We start from the raw sequence: 21,339 nt of genomic DNA on the forward strand, positions 1-21,339 counted from the left end.
CAAAGCCAGTGCGCAATACTGGTAATACAGTCCGTCGCTAACGGAGACGTCAGATTATAGACGCGGTGTTGCTTCGCGATGATATTGGCGGATAAAGCTGCTGCAGTTTATCTGGCGCCAGAAGTGTGCTTTGCAGCTTACGATCGTAATCGCCTGTTTTTATCGCGCAAATATTTAGGAAGGACCGTTTCAAAGAGGTTGGAAACGAGACCAGGAACGCCGGGTCGCCTTTGGCCGCTAGTACCAGAAGCAAATGATGACGCAGTGATAGATGCCCCCAGAAGGGCGTGTTCGTGCTCCGGCTTGATAAACTTATTTGTCGGTGACAGCTCTATCTTATGTCTTGCAACCGCGCACAGCGGGAAAAGATAGCTGTGAGCAAAATGAACGGGCCGCTGCTTGTGAACTCGTCTTGAACTGTATCTTATAATTTGCTGAAGGCACTCGAACGAACACGTGTTGTCTTATTTGTCTTCTACATACTTTCAGCCGTCTAAAGTTAAACTGTCAGTAATGTTTTACCGTGAGGATATGCTAGATATGCAGATGTTGCTTGCACAGGTGGTTTATGCTCTCTGGTAGTCATAATTAAAAATTATGGGGTTTTACGTGGCAAAACCACCATCTGATTATGAGGCACGCCGTAGTGGGGGACTCCGAATTAATTTGGACCACCCGGGGTTCTGAATGTGCACTTAAATATAACTACACGGGTGTTTTCTGCATTTCCTGGTGGTCATAATTTGGGTGGTCAAGTAGACTGAGCAAGACGTTAACTAAAAAAAAAAAAAAAAAGTCTCCGTACAGATGATTAACCAGCGAAGCTGAAACATGTGGTCCCGGTGTTTATCACTGGGTGAATCCCGAGGGTGCATTAAAGTATTTCTTAATTATGAAGTTACGCACACGTTCGGCTGCGACGAAGAGAACGACGTCACTGACGGTATGCCCGCAGTCGGCCGTTATCGCTTGCGTTCGATGCCTCGAGTTTGCTCGTCGGCGTGGTTAGCAGCATTCGCCCACCATTGCCGCTTGCAGTTCTTCGAAATTAAACCTGTCCGTCACGTAAGACAATGAATGGCATATACCCCCGTAAACGCGGCAGGAGAGAAGTGAAATTCTACACCAGAATGATGAGCGGCAACGCAGCCAGCTGTGGAAGAAGACGACGCTCGAGCCAATGCTGATGATGATAGTTATCTGTGGACAGGCGACGGAGAGACGCTTTTTCGTTTCGCCTATCCATACAAAGCTTCTATTTAAAACATTTAATTGTGCTTTCTATATTTCGCGATTATGATATACGTTTATGCGCAGACTGATATAACATAGCAGGGCTGTGCAGTCAACGCTCTCGGCTATTGGTCTGAGCCTGTTTCGAAGAAGCTTCCCCATTTGGCGTTTCTTTTAGGCACGTCGCTACGTGGGTGCCACGTGATATTGATACGAAAGGACAAGCATGTTTAACGAACATCGTGAGCGCTGCCGCTATCCATATGCCAGGTGCCCGGATTCACCAAACCACTATCGCGTGCCCCACAAAGAATTTTAGAGACGCTAAAAACAAAATTAAGCTAAGCAGGTGTGTACCTCAGATCCTCGGCTAGGCTGCGCTGCTGCGCCCCCTGAAAAGCGCCCTCAATGTTAAAAAATTCAGGGCCCTTCCACTACTGTGAAGATGGAAGACATAGAAGCTGTGACTATGGTGGGTCTGCTATAGTGAATATTGCTATAGTGAATGTATATATTATCATTATTGATTTTATTGAGCGTCTTCGGCATGTTCCTTAAAGAGCGAGGACACAGGCGGCTTGTTTTCGCCCAGCGCGATGGCCAAGGGGTGCGTTTGCTGCGCCAAGTCCGCCTGGTCGTCACATACTAGCGAATGATCCAAAGTGTTCATAGCCGCGGCACACTGCACGGCATCGTCAGAATCCTGATGTCAGGATCCTGGAAAATGTGATTAAATGAGCGTCCGTCCCATAGCGAGTCTAAAGGGCAACTGCTGATAACAGCGCTAGCGCGATCTCTACGTCACGAGACAAAGGGGCACAACGATTGGCGGGACGTGCCGCCACCGAGTATCGCGACGCTTGTGAAAGAGGCGTCGGCGGTGGCGAGGGGCATACCAATGGGCCATCCATCTTCCGTTTTGACACCTGCGCTAAGGCACAGCTGGCGTGAAACCGCCACGCACATGGAGCCAAACCACCACGCACATAGAGCCGAAAATTGTAGATTAACTTACGGTCTATCTATCTACTTGCGTTGCCGGACACAATCTCCTGGAACCTAACCTATAACAGCTTCGCTGTAAAAGTGTCTCTGTGATCACGTCAACGTGCCACTGTGTGTTGTCTGTTCTCTCGTTGTTCGCAGCACTCGTGCTGCGCGTGCTCTCTCTCTAGTAACTTAGTCGGCGAATTCCATATTTAAAAAAAATGATAAATGATCTTCGTTTTGGTGACGGACACGAGAAATATTTGGTGCAATGGCTCGCAAGGCTCGTAAGGGTTAAACAAAGTGCTTTATGACAAAGAGTGCGCAATTCCCAATTGTGTAAACTACTACAGTTGTCGTTTTGTCACGCGGTCGCCTAACAGGTTCACAGACGACTAATCGAATTCCCATATCATCCCATGATATTTGCTCTCTAAGTTGCTGCCAATACATGATTTTCCATTTACTGCATTTCCTCACTGTCCATTTCACCCCGACAATGTTTCTCTCAGCTGGTCCCGCAACGCGCTTCGTCCCGAAAGGGGAGAGCATTGAGTGAACGCACCCGTATGTACGTAGCTTGCTGAACTTTGTCGCTATTTCCGTAAGGGTCACTGGGCGTATTACAAGACATATATCAAGTGAAGACACGCGGAAAGAAAAATGCGTGATTTCACGCTGTGTACAGCGCGGTCCTTGTTTCACTTCTCTGAAATAACCAATTGCACGGGCCCCGTGAAATGCCCACTGTTCCGTGTTTGCGAAGCTGTTTGGGCACTGAGCGACACATAAATACTGTTTACCAAGCTTATGGAACGACGAGACCGCACTTGCCGAAGTGTAAACACAAACACCGATAAGACGGACTCCAACGTAAACGGGCGCGTGGTTGCTACGACGGGAATAAAAGCGACCGGTGACTTTGGAATTTTTCCGCTAGGGGAACAATGGCCGCGGATGTCACGTGCGGGAAATTGAGGTTGGCTAATTGGCAAAATGCGCTTCTGTAGAGCCACTCTTACCATGTCGGGAAGCTTCCAACTCAAAATGATTTTGACAGTCTATAGAATTTATATAGACTGCTTTGTGTCTTTATAAATTTATTGGCGTTTATACAAAATCAGTAGACTGTCTGTAGAGAAATTTGGTAGGGTGTCTATTTTTTTAATCGCACTCCATAGATTATCTATAAAGAAATGTCGATACAAAGTATATTTTCTCTTGTATTGCCACTCTATGGTGTGTCTATAGGCATTTTTACTGAACATTTCATATACTAATTGATAGTATATAGTATATAGAATTGATAAGAAGTGTAAGGTCATAAATTCATAGACGTCTGCTAGCCTACGATGATTAGTATGTAGAAAGTCTATAGACTTTATAAACAAATGTGTACACATTTTATAAGGACGCAAGTCAATTTTCGTTCTTGACGTAACAGTAATTAAACGGCTTTTGTTTTGAAGGATGGACAATAAGTCAATCAGCATTGTCGACAAACTGCTTACCGCAGGCAGCTGATCTGCGCGTATGATGTGACTTTTTAGCTAGACAATAATGCTTGGGTACAGCGTCATTCGGGGCACGTGATCAGAATGAAAGAGCATTTGCTGAACGCCGTGTAGACGATCTTCCATGGTTCTACATCTGTCCCGTCTTCGCAGAGACGAGAACCTTCCGGCGAGCAGTGCCTGCTACACGACGTCCAAGCACAAAGCCAAGTTCCGGACCAGGTTCGGAATGAACATCAACAAGCAGGAGTGAACCTCCAAAAGCGACCTGGCTGCTAAACAGGTAAGTCGGCACTTGCTACATGAATTCGCATCTGAAAAAAAAAAAAATGCTGCAGACTTGGGTGGCTTTGCAGAATCATAACCCAATTACCAGCCAAGCTGTTTCTTTCAAGCAGTTGCAATAAAAAATTCAGTTACCTGTTGTAAAATCACAAAATTTAAAACCTTGCCCCTATATGACGGGATCTTTTCTAACCTTGACAGCATATAACGTTTTCGGGAACTTGTTAAAGAAAGGTTACAAATGCAGTAATTCATCCAAACCTGTTTTACTTTGCGGGAACATTTGCCATAATGTTCCTCCACTTCCACCATACATGATCTTGTTGCGTTCATATTTCCCCCGGGGCAGCAGGTTATAAATTGTGCGTTGTTCCTTATCAGAGTTACAAAGCTCTGGATTGCCCGTATTTTCTCCTAAGGCAGTTTTTTGTCCACAAACTTTGAATTTCGTTTACACGCTACTTATAACAAGCCTATAACTATTGAAGATATAAGCAAGATGCCGCTTTTAGCTCACCAAGCACACCGGGTAAACGTACTACGAATCTCGTATAACGCAATATTGGGAAAAACATGGTTTATTATTTGCTTACAGCGCTTCTAATCAGGCATTTGACGATACAGTTATGTCATACATCGCACGGAACATGACCCTCTTTTCAAAGAAACAGTGGCGTACCAACTGCTTCGCGAGTGGGAGGGGGGGCAAACCGCAAACGATCTGACTCTCTCTCTCTCTCTCTCTCTCTCTATATATATATATATATATATATATATATATATATCTTTAGAATAAGGCAAAAAACAGGAGGGAAATGCATCTGTCAGTAATTTTTATATTTAAACGACATAAACCTATTTATCAATCATAAATGGTGAACCATGGGGGCCCAAAAAGTTATTTGAATTTTCATTTATTTCTTGACACTATATAAAATCTACACATGATACAGGGACAAAAGGCAGTGAGTGCCCAGATGTCCCTGATCCCGCCCAGTAGCAGCAGCGCAGCGCACGTCAGAATATGCACATTTGCTACAGACGACGTTGCTAATTGAACAAAGAATTGTACTTGAAGTCTTTATACAGCACACACGTATCGCTAGTTAAGGTAATAAATAGTATTGTCCAAGGTATACACAATGAAGTACAATCAACATAAATGACCTGCAATCTTTGCAAGAAAAAAGACAGCAGATGTGTGCGACCTTAGAGAATTACAGCGGAATTTCCAGCGAAGCTGTTCCTTTCGAACAGTTGCAATAAATGTTTTAGTTTCCTGAATTATAACACATAGTTAAAAAAGTTGCAGAGCACTTCTTGTTGGCAATTTTTAAAAAGCCTGTAATTCACGAACACACGTGTTACTTTGCCATAACGTTTACCATGGTGTACTCCCTCCATACTCATCCCCCCCTCCATGCCCTCTCCAATTTCTGTAGATTTGATATTGGTTGATCGAGTTAACAGTTCTCCCAGGGCAGTGGGATAAATTATGCTTTGTTCGTAAAACATATTCATAAAGCTACGGAACGCTTGCTTCCGTAATTTACTGAAAAATGTCATAATTAGTCCCCTGTCTTTGCAGTTTACTTATATAGTGCCCACACCGCGCCCTTTATTTTCGTCACATATAAACAAAGCGTCTTGTTTAGTTCACCGACGACATCGCTGAAACCAACTAGGAACGCCTTATGACGCATGAAAAATAGGAGGAAGAACGGCGGCTCAGTTAATATTTGCAACGCTTATAACTAGACCAGGAACGTAAAAATGTTGGCGCACTTTCCCTGACCCCCTCCCCTTCCCACGAAATATAAATCTGTTGTAACCAACAGCTATGTCGGGCCACTGGGAAGCATAGCTGAAAGTGGCCATGTCACAAGCTCTAACACTTGAATAAGATTTTCTTTAGAAAGACTCTGCTTGATCCAACCTCATTTAACTGCGCACAGGGAGTTTTCATAGCGTACCACAAATGTTCGCTTGATTTTGTCTTGGTTCCATTTACAGTTCTGTCAGGGCAGTGGGCTCAATTGTGCCCCGCTCGTTAGACAGGCGCATAACACACTATAGAGTGCTTGAATACGTAATTTATTGCGAAAGTCCCAATTACCCTCCTATTTTGAATTTTACTTACACATCGAACGTTACCTGGTCCTCAGAGTCACAAACTATAAAGAACCTGCTTCCTTTATTTCACTGAGGACACCAGGCGAACCCAATATACAGGGTGTTTCAGCGAGCACTTTCAAAATTTATTTAAGGTTGCCTGCGGCAGATAGCCCAATTCTAGTTAATGAGCTGGTCTACTCGAAGAGGACGGACATTACTTGCACAAAAATTTAATGCATAATCGACTAATAAACAAAAATTCACTAATTAAGTTTTTAACTAATTACCTGATGGCTCATATTGCAATTCAGAAATTGTAGCCGTGGAGTTCGCAAGGCGGATTCACTTGAAATTAATCCTCAGGATGACACCAGTTTTGAGATATTAATTCCCCAACTTTGCGGAGAAATGCATTGACGTTCCAGTTAAGTTCGTGCTTCAATGCATAAAGCGACGTTTTATTAAGAAACTAACTGGAACGCCAATGCATTTCTCCGCAAAGTTCGGGAATTAATATCTCGAAACTGGTGTCATCCCGAGAATTCATTCCAAGTGGATCCGCCTTATGAACTCCACGGCTACAATTTGTAAATTGCAATATGGGCCATCAGGTAATTAATTAAAAACTTAATTATTGAATTTTTGTTGATTAGTCGATAATGCATTTCAATTTCTTGAGCAAGTAATGTCCGCCTCTTCGAGTAGGCCAGCTCATGAACTATAATTGTGCTATCTGCCACAGGGAACCTTTATGAATTTTTGAAAGTGTTCGCTGAAACACCCTGTATCACGTATGAAAGAGTACAAGGTTAAAAATGAGGGTTCAGTCATTATTCGTAACGCTTCTAAATGAGCCAGTAACTCTAAAAATTCGCAACACATTGTACTTCAAATGCTGTCTATTCCGTCACAGGATAAAATATCTGAAACGCAGAGTTTTCTTGAGACATGGGAAAACCTAGCTAATAACAGCAGCGTAGTACTTTCGAATACTTGCTTACAGTATTTTAAAAGCTGTATTTGATCCACACAGCATATACCATCGCACATACACTTAGCGTATTGTTCCCCTCCTATATTCGCAAAATTTGCCTTCAGTTGTAGTTGCAACTATGACACCGCACTCTTTGGCCGTAGCTGGCCCTTGCGCCATTAAACACTACACATCATCATCATGACAGCGCAGCCGTCTATTCTATTGGAAAAGGAAAATTTAACCCTCTCATTTGGAACATTGTCTACATATTACATTGTCTACATATATACTGCATCTACTACATTTCTACCTACACCGTCTACATAGCCGCATTTCGATGGGGCGAAATGCGAAAACACCCGTGTACTTAGATTTAGGTGCACGTTAAAGAACCCCAGGTGGTCCAAATTTCCGGAGTCCTCCACTACGGCGTGCCTCATAATCAGATCGTGGTTTTGGCACGTAAAACCCCATGATTTACATATCTACACTGAACATTATCTACATATCTACAGCGTGGTCCCATGTTCTTTCTCTTATCACTGTATATTTACTCTATATCAATCATGCCTTATGCTCGTTACCAACTAGCCCAACTTTCTGCCTTATCTACATAGTTCCCATACGATGCCCTTAATTTTCCCGAGATATAAACAAGATGCCTGGTTTAGCTCACCGAGGACACAGGAGAAAAGCTACGGATCTCGTATGATGCATGAAAACACATGGGAAAACGAGGGTTTAGTAATTATCGGCAACACTTGAATTTAAACAGGAAAGTGAAAGTTTCGCAACACATTGCGCTTAAAATTCTCCCTATTGTCACACAATTTCAAGTCCGCATCTCGTGTGGACTTGAAACATTTAGGAGTCTGGGAAACATTTCGACTAGCTGCAGTATGACACCCTGGAACACTTCAGTGAGTCACTTTCTACAAAGGCTGCACTGAATCTACACAGAATAAACATATATCGCTCGTCACTCGGAGCATTGCTTCATACTTCGAATAAGTATAAACACCGTGGCATACATAGTTTACCGAGGATACCAGGGGGAAACAACTAAATTCCGTGTATAAAGCATAACAATTTGGAGAAAACGAGTATTCAGTAACGGGGGTTTTTCGAGCACATAAGCAAACCTACACAGTTCAAATTTTCGGTCAAATGATTTCATGCCGTAAAAGGCGCACCAATCGGTGGGGGTGGCTGATTGTAATACTCTATCTGAACCTATTCATTTCCTCGCCCACAGGTTAAATATAGCAAGCCGATTGCGTTTTCAAATATGCTTGGCGGTCCCAAAAAGCTGGGCATGGTGCAAGTAGCACAAGCGCCAATTTGGATAGGGCGGGAACTGTCCAGTGCAAGGCTTTCTGCGCAATGTGAGAGCGCGTATGGCGAATCCCGCACGTCGTCCGCTACAACGCGACACGAGGAGGCACAAACGACAATCCTCGCTGCCCAAGCAAGGGATACGTAGTAAAGAAAAGCATTACATACGTGGGAACTCTATTAAGAAAATTTAGCTTCAGCCGTAGTTTTGTTGGACTTTCCGGCGTGCAGCCGAAAGTGCCCGCTTTCAGAAGGGGGGGGGGGGGGGGGGGGGAGAGTATCGCATACTTTGCCCCCCCCCCCCCCCCCCCCCCCTGCCCTCACCTCCCCCGGTAAATCCGCCTGTGCAAACAAACATGAAGTTGGTGTCACATAGGGTTATCTCGAATTATTGGGTGGCTTAGCTGCTAACGGCAAACTTGCTTAAATTTTTTGCAAGGGCAGTATTTATTCCCAATGCATTTACCCTCGCGCACATATCTGCCATAGCCTTCCACCTATATTTGCCAAATGTTCTGGGTAACATTTTTTTGTTCTGCCTGAAAAACGGGCTCCATTCTGCGTGCTCGTGAAACCCTCTTACGTTCCGGAGTTTATGCCTACGTAATTTATTACAAAATCGTCAATTAACCCGACCACTCTCAACTTTACCTGCACATCACCCATTACCTGGCCCTTAGTTTCACCGAAGCAAGGTGCCTCGTTGAGTACACCGAGGACACCACACTTCCCCCTTAAAGGTGGATACACACGCGAGGGCAAAATCCCGCCTGCTCCGTGGGCCAAGCAGTCACGTGATCACTTGAATCCGGCGCAGCCGAGTTAGGTCGCATTCCCACAGCCGGAGCGCCGTTTGTGGAATCCGCGTGTTTACTCTCGACTCCAACGCTTATCAGCAGCTGCGCGTTTGCATACTCGGCGTGCTCTATATTCCACAGCGCTGTGAATGCCTCAACAAGAGCCAAAAAAAGTGACGGTTGCTTCGTCACTTAGCATTTCATTGTGCACCTCACTCATGTTGAGGTCACGCAGGCTGCGCGGTCTGAGTAAATAAAAATGCGCGCGCAACCATGACTCGCTGCACCACAGCAAAAGCACGTGCGGTCACTGCTGCAGAACAACAACACACGTGGCTCCAAGCCGACAGCACGCCATCGTAGCCACGCCAATCTGTCCAATGTGGACAGATATGACGCTGACTACGCTAAATTTACGTCAGACAACCACCAAACGGACGGATGGAAATACCGGCGAACATTTTCAGTCGGGACCGCGAGCGGAGGAGGCCGGACTAGGCGAGGGCGGCATGTTTTGATGACGCGCGCGTCTCGTTATACGCCATCCACTGTGAAAATTCCTCCTCCGTCCGGTCGTGTGAATGCATCTTAAGAGGAAGCTTGAGTTCGGGGGCTCCTATCTAAATAGATGGGAAAGGAGAAATCGTCTCCTTAGGCAACCAGCGCATCATATTTAATGAGTTTTGTTTTGTATTAACGAAAAAGTTATAATTTGTTGACTCTTGCAAGCGGATTTTTATTCAGGACATGGATGTTCTGCAAGTAATTGCAAATTTTCAGAAAACGAAACTATTAAGTTAAGAACTATGTAACCTAGCAATGAAAGCAGGTATCACAAATTTGTAAATTGCACCTAATAGTGCATCTAAAGCATACAAAATTGATGTATTGTACATGGCTGTTGAATACATCATGGCTGTTGAATTTGAAAATAACTTTTGCAAAACCCGCGTAAAACATTCTATGAAATTCACGTAAAATATACATCAATACATGAAATTTATTCGCTTTGGATTTTATAACAGACGCAGTTTACGAAACTGCGATGTCTATTCTTGGTGCAGATTTAAGGATTTGCAAACTTGGTGCTTTTATTGTTTTGAGACTTACCAATATCTGGCAAATATCCGTAAAAAAATTTAGGCCCATAAGCCCAGAGGGTATTTAGAGTCTAAAATCGGTCTAGATGTTATCCCAGAAAAGAATTTCCGCATTTTACATGCATTTGAATAAGTGGCATCGGAGTTGGTGCCGAGCTAAAGCTTCCTCTTAAGGTGGCATTTCTACTAAACATGAAGTTTCTGAAACCTAAAGTTCGCTCGTGACGTTGGGAAACGTTGCGGATTACGGCAGCGTAACACTTGTGAACGCTTTGCTTAAAAATGATACACCACAAGGATACACCACAGCACTGTGGTGAAGGATACACCACAGCACTGTGGTGAAGGATACACCACAGCACTGTGGTGAAGGATACACCACAGCACTGGCCGCACACTGTGCTCTTCTTGCCCGTGGACCCCACGACCAATCTGCGGCTCCTGAACAGGCAGGTCCTTTCAACGTTACTCGAGGGTATTGCACCGAATGAGATTAAGGATGTGAGAATCAACTCACGGAAGAATGTCATGGCTGTAGACGTTTTCCATCGTAGCGCGCTACAAAGCCTTCGGAATGTCACAGAAATTGACAAAGTACAAGTGCGACCACAGATTGCTACTGGCGGTAACGGCACTGTTGGCGTCATTTATGACGTCGACATTTCCATTTCGAGCGACGACTTGCCAATATTAATAAAGCCAGCAACTGAAGGCACGCTCATCGCTCATCTTACCAGACTCGGCAACACACGCTGCGTGAAGCTTGTGTTTGAGGGAGATTGCCTTCCCTCTCACGTCAAAGTTGGTCATGTCCGCCATCCAGTTCGACCATACATACCGAAGCCCCTGCAATGTCACAAGTGCTTCAAGATTGGCCACATAAAAAGCGTTTGTGCGAACAATGCCGTGTGCCCACGGTGCGCTGAGTCCCATTTGGAAGACGCCTGCCGCGCGACCGTCCTGAAGTGCCCTAATTGCGGCGGTTCCCACGAAGCCTCATCGAAGGATTGCCCGCGGGTGCGGAAGGAATTCGCGGTTCTAAAGCGCATGGTTCGGGATCATTCCACACACCGCGAGGCTGCCGCTACACTTAGACGGCGACGGCATCGCCACCGAAAAGCGCAACGTAAGACCGCACAAAGCAACACAACGTCTTCCGCCACAACGGCTGCTCCATCAAGGCGTAGCGCGAACATGAAAGATGCAGCGCAAGCGAAGAAAATGTCAAGTGTCGATCAACCTGAAGAGTGGCCCGCACTTCCAAGTGCACAACCTGCCACGGAGACACCTCGAATGCCACCTCCATCGACACCCTCACCAACCACTGCTCCAACGACGACTGATGATCGCCAAGTTATAATAATGTTGCGGTCACTGATGGATGCTATGCGAGTTCTACTCAACAACATGAAAACCCCTGCGGCGCAGAGCGCGCTGCAGGTGCTGGACGCCCTGGGTCCAGTGCTTGCGGCCCTAGGGTAAAGCAATGGCCCGCCAGAAGTCATCGTTCAGAGAGGAGGTCCAGAATGCATCTGTCTTTGAATGGAACGCCAGAGGACTTAAGTCGCGTATGTCCGATTTTCGACAGTTTGTATTTGTAAATCAGTTTCCCATTATTGTCATTTGTGAGCCAAACCTGTCATATCCCATCAGACTGTCCGGGTATGAGTGCATTGCGTCTTCCACCCAGGGGCAATGGAGCAAGGTTATTGTTTTCATACGCTGTGACTTGACATATGTTCATCATCCAGTGCCACCTGACACTGAAAACCAGTACGTGTGTTTGACTGTGAAAAAGAGCAAGGTCACCTTCACAATTCTGGGAGCCTACCTATCACCATCAAGTCGTCTAAACTGCGAGCGCTTACGGGAAATTTTGACAACGACTCCACAGCCATGGGTTATCACTGGGGATTTCAATGCCCACCATTACCTCTGGGGGAGCTCCAAGATTAACTCGAGGGGCAGAAGATTGGTGTCGATTGCTTCTGAACAAGAACTTTGCTTGTTAAATGACGGAAGCCCCACCTATCTGCGAGGAACGGCGTATAGTAGCTGTCTTGACCTCAGCTTTGTTTCGCGCTCCTTTAACAGAAGAGTGAAATGGTTCGCGGACTTGGAAACGCGGGGAAGTGACCACATCCCAACTTATCTCACGATTGAGGGGCTGACTAGTTCCAAGTGCTCCGGTGCCGTCCAATCCATCGACTGGCCGAAATTTAAATCAATCCTGGAAGACCGCTGTCGAGACGAGATGCCATCCAGCCTAGGGGACGCAATAAAAGGTGCCTTACAGGTTGCCACACATTCGACTCTGAAAAGCTCTAAACGCACCGAATTCGACATCGAGCTAGAGAAACTTCGTGCACTTCGACGCCGTGCGGAACGAAGATATAGACGCACAAAGTCCATTCATGATTTGAGATTGGCCAGACGCACACAGAAGAAAATACAGCGTCGAATGAATAAGCTGGCTTCACAACGATGGGCGTCTTTCTGCGAGTCTCTGGATCCGCGAAAGCCGTTGTCTCTTATATGGAGAACTGTTCGGGGCCTCCGTGCAACCCCTGGACAGCGCCACCCATTTAATTCCCTCGCCCTTTACCTACAATGCAGCGAGATTGAAGTCGCAGAATCTTTCTGTAGGAGGATTGCCGGTGTAGCAAGTTCCACTGGAACGCAGACTCCTGACCACTCACCATCCTCACGTGATCCCCTATGGAGTGCCCTTTTTCTCTGGACGAACTTGAAGCTGCGCTCGCTTTATGCAGGCGTTCCTCAGCCCCAGGACCAGATGGCATTACATACCGCGCTTTGTGTAACCTTGGTGAACGAGCTCGAATGGCACTCTTGCTCCTGTACAACGACTCGTGGCAGACAGGCACCGTTCCCCAGGAATGGAAATCAAGTCGCCTGATTCCACTCCTCAAAGCTGGCAAGTCGCCTTTGGACATTTCGTCATACCGTCCGATCGCGCGTGCAAGTTGTGTAGGCAAAGTAATGGAACGGATGGTTCTAACGCGACTGGAGTGGTACCTAGAGCACTATGAAATTTACCCAGACACGTTAACAGGATTCAGGCGCGGCCGTTCGTCTATAGACAACGTTGTCGATTTGGTAACGTATGTCGAATTCCAGAAGGCCTGTAAACGCTTGTCTGCTGCCTTGTTTCTAGACGTTAAAGGAGCTTACGACAACGTCACCCATGAAGCCATCCTTAAAGCACTAGAAGTAATAGGACTTGGTGGCAAGACATACCTCTGGGTTCGCAGCTACCTACAGATGCGATCATTCTACGTGCTCACCGGGGATGGCCCGACACCCCAGTATTACAGTAGCCGCGGAGTCCCTCAAGGCGGAGTACTAAGCCCAACGCTTTTTAATCTGACCCTTATTGGACTAATCGAGAACCTGCCAAGCACCGTTCGACTCTCTACCTACGCCGACGACATCTGTATCTGGACGTCGGGGGTGACACGGCTTCAGCTTCGCGCTCGGCTTCAGAAGGCGGCCTCATCGACATCATGCTACCTTCGTAAACAAGGACTGGAGGTGACGTGGGAAAAGTGCGCAGTGGTGGCATTTACGCGGAAGCCAATGTCTGCATACGGCATATCAATCAACCGACAAGTGATATCGTTCAGCAAGAGTCACAGGTTCTTGGGAGTTGTGATTGACAGAGATCTGTCCTGGACTCCTCACGTCAACCACGTGAAAAAGCGCCTGATGGCTATTTGTCATCTGTTCATGTTCCTTGCAGGAAAGAACTGGGGGGTATCCACACAATCCATACAGGGTGTTGTTTGTTGGGTTCCTCCGGTACAGCCTACCTGTTATATCCAACACCTGCAAAACTAATTTGCGTACAATTTAGAGCATTCAGGCGCAAGCTCTTAGGATATGCCTTGGAGTACCACGCAGTGCGTCAACGGCTGAAACTATCGCCATTGCTCAAGATCATTCAATCACAACGCACATCGCCATCGAGGCAATGCGTGCACATGTCAGGCACATTGCCCGGACTCCTTGCCACCACCTCGCCGCACTCACCGTGGAAAGACCCCGCACGTCATATAGCACAACTGTTAGTGCATATCGTGCCTCGATTACATCGGGGTACGCACCTCCGGCCAGGCTGGTGTCTCCTCCATGGTGTTTGTGCCGCCCTGAAGTCCGACTTGGAATTCCAGGACTTCAGAAAAAGTCAGATTTATCACCGTCTGCACTAAAACAATTGAGCTTACTCCTGTTGTACGAGAGATACAGCAGTCACGTGCACGTCTATACGGACGGATCGACTACATCGACCAGTTCTGGCGGTGCTGTGTTTATACCGACGAGAGGACTAACAATCCGATTCAAGACCTCACATGTCACGACGTCCACGGCTGCAGAGCTCACGGCTCTGCGCAGTGCACTTCAATTTATAGACGCAGAGAGTCCTGGTACATGGGCCGTGTTTTCCGACTCGAGACCGGCTTTACAAAGTATGCAGGCAGTTCTCCGACGTGGAGCTCACGAACAACTAACGTATGAAATTGTCAAACTTCACCACGACGTCAAACAGAAAGGCCACGAAATTATTTTCCAATGGCTACCTGGCCATTGCGGCATCAGTGGAAACGATCTCGCTGACAAAGCTGCCCGAGAGTCACATCAAGAACAACACAGCGTTCCCATTCCTCTTTCCAGGACAGACGCTGGAAGGCAGCTTCGTCACCTGGCACGCAAACTCTCTTTAACAGAGTGGAACACCCCAAATATAAGGCGCACGAGGCTACACGAACTGAACCCTTCGCTCCAACTCCGACCTCCACCCGGGATTCACCGACGTGAAGCATCGCTTCTATACCGGCTGTGGTTGGGAGTGGCTTTCACGAAGGCGTACTGTGCTTTGATTGGAATGACCGAAAATGCCACGTGCGACGTCTGTGGCAGCGAAGAGAACATAGAACATTTATTGTGTCACTGCGATCGATTTCAGTCGGAAAGACAAACTTTATCGAACGCATTGCGACGACTTGACGATCGACCGTTGTCCATGCAGGTGCTCCTTGAAGACCGTCCCCATCGCTCGTCAGCCCACAAAGCTGTGAAGGCACTGTTGACTTACTTGAAGACTACTGGCCTATGTGAACGCCTTTGAATTGCTCAAGCCCTCCGCGAGTGTGCGCGAGCTCACCGTGTTCTTCCTCCCCCCCCCCCTCCTCTCTCTACCTCATCTTTCTATTCCCTCTTTCCCGTCCCCCAGAGTAGGGTAGCCAACCAGACGCATTTCTGGTTAACATCCCTGCCTTCTCTTTCTCTCCTCCTCCTCCTCCTCCTTGCTTAAAAATGTTTTTTGGAAAATCTGTATTTCATCCACACGCACTTAACGTAGCGCACAAATTTTGCGTAGAGGTCTGCCCATTTGTGTTAACTGTGCTCGTGATGGCATATGTATTTAAGTCATGGCAGAGGGCTAAATTTTACGCCGCACGTAAATAACTCTTATAATGCTCCGGAGCATTTGAATGCGAAATTTATTAGAAATGCCGACATTAACCAATATATTTCGAACATTGCGTACGCATTAGCCATAACTTACGTCTTATTTTCACGAAATATTTACGAGGTACCTTGCCTAATTCACCGAAGACACCGGCGAAACCAACTACAAACCTGGCGTGAGGCATGAACTTAGGGAGGGAAACCAGGGTTTAGTAATTATGTGCAAAGCTTCTATTTGAACATAGACACGATAGTTTCACCACAACTCACCCTTAACATTTTCATTATTTTCACCCATTTTGAGGATGGTGTCTTGCGCTGTTGTTTTAGGACGTTGGCAAATGCAGTAAATAAAGGCTGTGTGACATTCGGCAATGCTCGAATAAGTACCTTTCTATAAAGGCTGTTGTAGGCTACAGAGACGAAACAGTTATGGTTTGTCACACACGGCATGCTTCCAACTCCAACGAAATAAGAACATCGCGTATAGTATGGTTAATCAAGGAGACCACAGAACAAGAACTGCCGTGTATAAAGTGTAAAAATCGGGAGAAAATGATTATTCAGTAATTATTTTCAAAGCCCATACTTAGCCTAAGCACTTCAAGCTGTCAGTACACGCCACCCATAGAGTGACCACCATTTCCTTTAAATATAAAATTTCATCCTTTTATGAATCTCCAACTGAAGAGGAACACCTTTTAGGCGTTTAAAATAAAGAACCTAAAACGAGTGGTAAACAATTTTAGTTTTACTCCTAAATAGCACAGACTATTAAGAACTAGCCCATAACAATTCTCGAATTTCCTTATATACACTTTCGAGTGATTTAGTTTTTTTCAAGGATTTAATGGCAAAAAGCTGGCATATAGCGTTTTCGAACGCTACCAGTCGCATTAACAGCTTTGCTGTAATAGTGTCTTACACCGTTATCATCACTCAGATCAGCCAGCAGATATGAGAGAGAGAGAAAAGGATAAGTGAAAGGCAGGGAGGTTGACCAGGACTCAGCCCGGTTGGCAACCTTGCACTGGGGGAAGGGAAAGGGGAGGGAAAGATTAAGAGAAGAGAAAATACGATGTGGATATGGCCAGCATGATAAGTTTTCTGCTCTTTATCACAGATGGTCACTCCGTCCACATCAAAGAGGGTCACTCAATCCGGTAATTTCGAAAATCGGAGCAGCGCTTTTATGACCTTTTGTAGCTGCGATATGCGAGGCCATGGTCCCAAGATCTTGTTCAAGGGGAATGGTTTTCTGTGCACAGGTCATGTCTATCCTTTTCTAGAAATGGGCAGTAGCATAGGGGGCGTTCTATATTCTCCTCGACACTGCAGACATTCCACTCGTTGCTATCTGTCATTCCATTCAAGCATGTATATGCATTGGTGAATGCAATGGCCCAGTGTAATGGCGCAGCACTGCTTCCTCACTCCGCGGAAGCCTACGTAGTGCCGAGAGAATGCAATGGATGCTGGGTAAATTCTGGTGTGTGCCACTTCTCCAATATCATACGGTGCGCTAGCTTGCTTAACTTAGAGGCTGCGTGAGTCTTCGATATAGGTATCGTAACAAGATTTCTTCCTTCGTGTGATTTCATAGCAGATTCGGCGGCGAGGTCGTTACCAGACATACCGCAATGACCCGGCAGACACTGAAACACGACGTCGTGTACTTTCGCGATCAAATGACGATGCGTTTATCCTATCTCCGACACGAGTTGTTCACAGGACCCGCGACGAAGAACGGACAAAACACATTACAGGGCCACTTTTCAGCTGCAGAATATTGCTCACTGATTAGCTGGTTCGTTGTTAAAAGATAATCAATGGCGCCTCGGAGGGCCACAGGCTCCGAACCAGTCGATGTTGTGACGTGAGAAATCTTGTATCTTGTGCCAATTGATCGTGATGGGATGAGCACTGCGCCGGTGGAGCTGGTCTGAGTGGAAGAGCCATCGGTATATATGTGGACTCGGTCAAAGTAGAAAGTATGCAAATAATCCAAAGTTGCTTGCTTCAAAGTCAAGGTAGACAAGTCAGTCTTCTTTCGTATTCCTGGAACGGAAATACGCACATCAGGTTCGTGTAAACACCACAAGGCTGACGGAGAACGTGCCGAGGGTGTGAAGGAAACACCACCTAGATAGCACAAGGCCTACGCACTCCGATCATGACGTCTTGCTACCTCACCCGTCTACGATATAATCTAATGGGGATGCTCCCGCGTAAGCTACAGTGATTTTGACGTCAACGCTTTCGTCATGCCAGTCTTGGCAATGGAAATATCGGACCAGCTAGCATGACGTCATAGATCGGAGTGCGTAGGCCTGTGCTATCTAGGCGGTGTTGGTGAAGGCCGACGGTGAGTGCTGACGTATACGTTGGAAAATGACGCCAGTGGTCGTCATTTTGGCAGACAAGCAAGATAGCTTGGTGGCAGTCGTGAAACTGTGATCTGTGGAAACCGTTATCTGCGTTGTAAGCGTGTCGGTGGTAACGTATGTCGTGATCGGATGGTCTCGAGCCATTATAATTGTTCCTGCTGTTGATATACGACACACACACACACACACACACACACACACACACACACACACACACACACACACACACACACACACACACACACACACACACACACACACACACACACACACACACACACACACACACACACACACACACACACACACACACACACACACACACACACACACACACACACACACACACACACACACACACACACACACACACACACACACACACACACACACACACACACACACACACACACACACACACACACACACACACACACACACACACACACACACACACACACACACACACACACATATATATATATATATATATATATATATATATATATATATATTGGCCTCGTATGATATGCTTATTAAAACATCGGGCTCCTCGGTTCCCTTTCTTCCCGTTCCTGCTGTTGAGACGTTCTGCGGAGACTGAGGCGAACACGTAGTGCCTGTGTTTGCACGCTCTAATGTGCTCGAAGATTTGACTTGCAAGGTTTAGAAAGCACGGGAGAGCTATAGCACAGGAATCCGATAAAATGTGCTCGCTGCAACTGTGGCATAAACCCCACTGATGATCCCCATGTTTTGCCGGCGATGAACTTGAAGACGCGGACAATAGATGCTATAGCGTATTCTTTAAGTGAGCAACCTGAGGGCTCCAGGAGGCGTCCCGGTTAACAATGACACCCAAAAACCGATGATTTCTCTTGTAGAAGATAGGCTGGCCATTGGTACATACTGGATAACCAATTATCGCTCTTCGCGTAAAAGCGAATAATGCATATTGTTCTGCCGAGATGTTTAGGCCTTGTGTGCAAAGATAGCCGTATGCCTGTGTTGCTGTCTACTGCAGCCTCGCAGGAACCTGAAGGCGCGTCACTGCTGATGTCCATATGCAGACGTCGGCGTAGATTGGGGTACTCACGGTTTTCAGTTGGGAGTCGGCCAGCGCAAGAAGCGCGAGGTTGAAAAGAATAGAACTTAAAACTGCGTCTTGGAGGATTTCAAGGCAAGTGTAGTTGTCGGTAGTCGGAACATCTTCAATACGCACAAATAAGGAAGTTCGTGTCAAGTAGCTTCGGATCCATCCAAATACTCGCCCTTTAGTAGTCACCATTGGTGTGAGAACTCGCTTACACAGCTTCGCTGTCTTTTATGTATCAGTTGCTCAGATTGGGAAACATTTTATTTAGGACTGGGGTAGCGTCAAAAGAGACGGCAGATCCCAGTGACAACGTCAATGACATGACATAGCATGACAACGTCAATGGCAATGACATAGTAAAAGCTAAGTTAACAACTTTTGTTGGGTCGTCACGGTGTCGAACAAATAGTGAGGCCTGATTTGGATCGAAATGGGCGGCGTGTGTGTCTGTGTGTTGCTCGCCAGCTAAACAAGCTACACAAATGCCTCAACAGTAAATCCAAAAGTTAGCTTGCGTACGTAACCCGCACAGCTCTTCATAGCATTCTACGCCTGCAAATTCAAGATCATTACGGAGACTGCAGCACCAAAGCTCGGTAATGACGGCTTTGCGGCGTGAATGAAAGTCCCGTCACAGAATTTCCTGAAAACGCATAGAAAGGATGATGAACTCGGTCGTGCACAGGACGTCTTGCATCAGCACTCGGGGTGTTCACATCGCTAAAGACTGCTATCGATAAAGGTCTTTTCTGAGCTACTGAAATCTCTATGCACTGAGTTAGTACAAACATATTATCCTCTAAGTGGTCTGCCTGGTCTGAACCCATTCTGTAGTTCCCCCAATGCATCGTTTTTCTCCACCCACTTCGACAGTTCTAATTTTATGGCTTGCATTGCCATTCTATATATCACCGACGTTACTGTAACTGGCCTGTACGAGCTCGTCTTATCCCTATCTCCTTTGCCTTTGTAGATGAGATTCATCTTGCTTTCACACCATCCAACGGGAATTTCCTTTGTTCTAATCACTTGCTCTACGGTATTAGTCAGCAGTGCCTTGCTTTTTGGACCGAGGTTTTTGATTATCTGGATCGCGATTTCATCGGGTCCTGCTGCCGTGTTGTTAGGGACATTTTCTGTTGCCTTTTTCCGATAAAAGCTTTCTATGCTAAATTTTGATCTCTCAGGCCTCTCTGCTGTAGCTGGATCTGTTGTCTGAACTACGCTTTTTCTCGTGCCGAAGTTATCCCTAATAACGTCTGTGATGTACCGCAGCGCATCGTCTCCTTCCTAGATGTTACCATCTTCATCCGTTATAGCCGTTTGCGAGTTTTTAGTTGGGGCTCCGAGTGCTTTTATATGGTTTCAGAATCTTTTTGGGGCGCCTTTGTCTCTTTTGTGAATGTTATGCACACAACGTTCACTTGCGCGTTTAATTTTCTCTTGCACAAGCTCACTCGCCGCCCTTTTCTTTTCTCGGTATGTATTCCATCTAAGGAGCACCTCTTCTTGTAATCCCAACTTCTTGGCTTCTCGATGAGCCCTAGATGCCTCTTTACGCTCTTCTATAGCTTGTTTTATTTCCTTGTTCCACCACTTACGTGGTTTCCTCTTTCCAATCCAAGAATTGTTTTGCCGTGTCTGCCTTATTTGATGCTGCATAACGTCCACCAGGTACTTATATTCCCAGACTGCTGTAGGAAAAGCCTCAATTTTCTTCTCTATGTTGTTTGCGATCTCTGTTATTTGCTCTTCATTCATTTTTAAAAACTCTGAGGCTATTGGTTGATGTTCTGCGTTGGTATCTCGCCCAAACTTGAATGCAAAACATACAAATACTCGCCCTCTAGTGGTCACCATTGGTGTGAGAACTCGCTTGCACAGCTTGGCTGTCTTTTATGTATCAGTTGCTCAGATTGGCAAACATCTGCGAAGTATTTTATTTAGGACTGGCAGCGTCAAAAGAGGCGGCAGATCTCAATGATAACGACAAAATTTCACTGATACTGCGTGACCAAATAGCA

General features: G+C 46.1%; 1 protein-coding gene across 3 annotated transcripts in view; it reads left to right on the plus strand.

Annotated features, from left to right (window-relative positions):
• Nucleotides 1-21,339, plus strand: part of LOC119433221 (uncharacterized) — a 155,571-nt gene that overhangs the window by 1,106 nt on the left and 133,126 nt on the right. For all 3 annotated transcript variants that reach the window (XM_049658934.1, XM_049658935.1, XM_049658933.1), the window contains exon 2: nucleotides 3,888-4,017. The gene's annotated coding sequence lies outside the window, so the exon portion shown is untranslated. The remainder of the gene's footprint in view (nucleotides 1-3,887; nucleotides 4,018-21,339) is intronic.

Source organism: Dermacentor silvarum, chromosome 11, assembly GCF_013339745.2.
Source record: "Dermacentor silvarum isolate Dsil-2018 chromosome 11, BIME_Dsil_1.4, whole genome shotgun sequence".
Lineage (NCBI taxonomy): Eukaryota > Metazoa > Arthropoda > Arachnida > Ixodida > Ixodidae > Dermacentor > Dermacentor silvarum.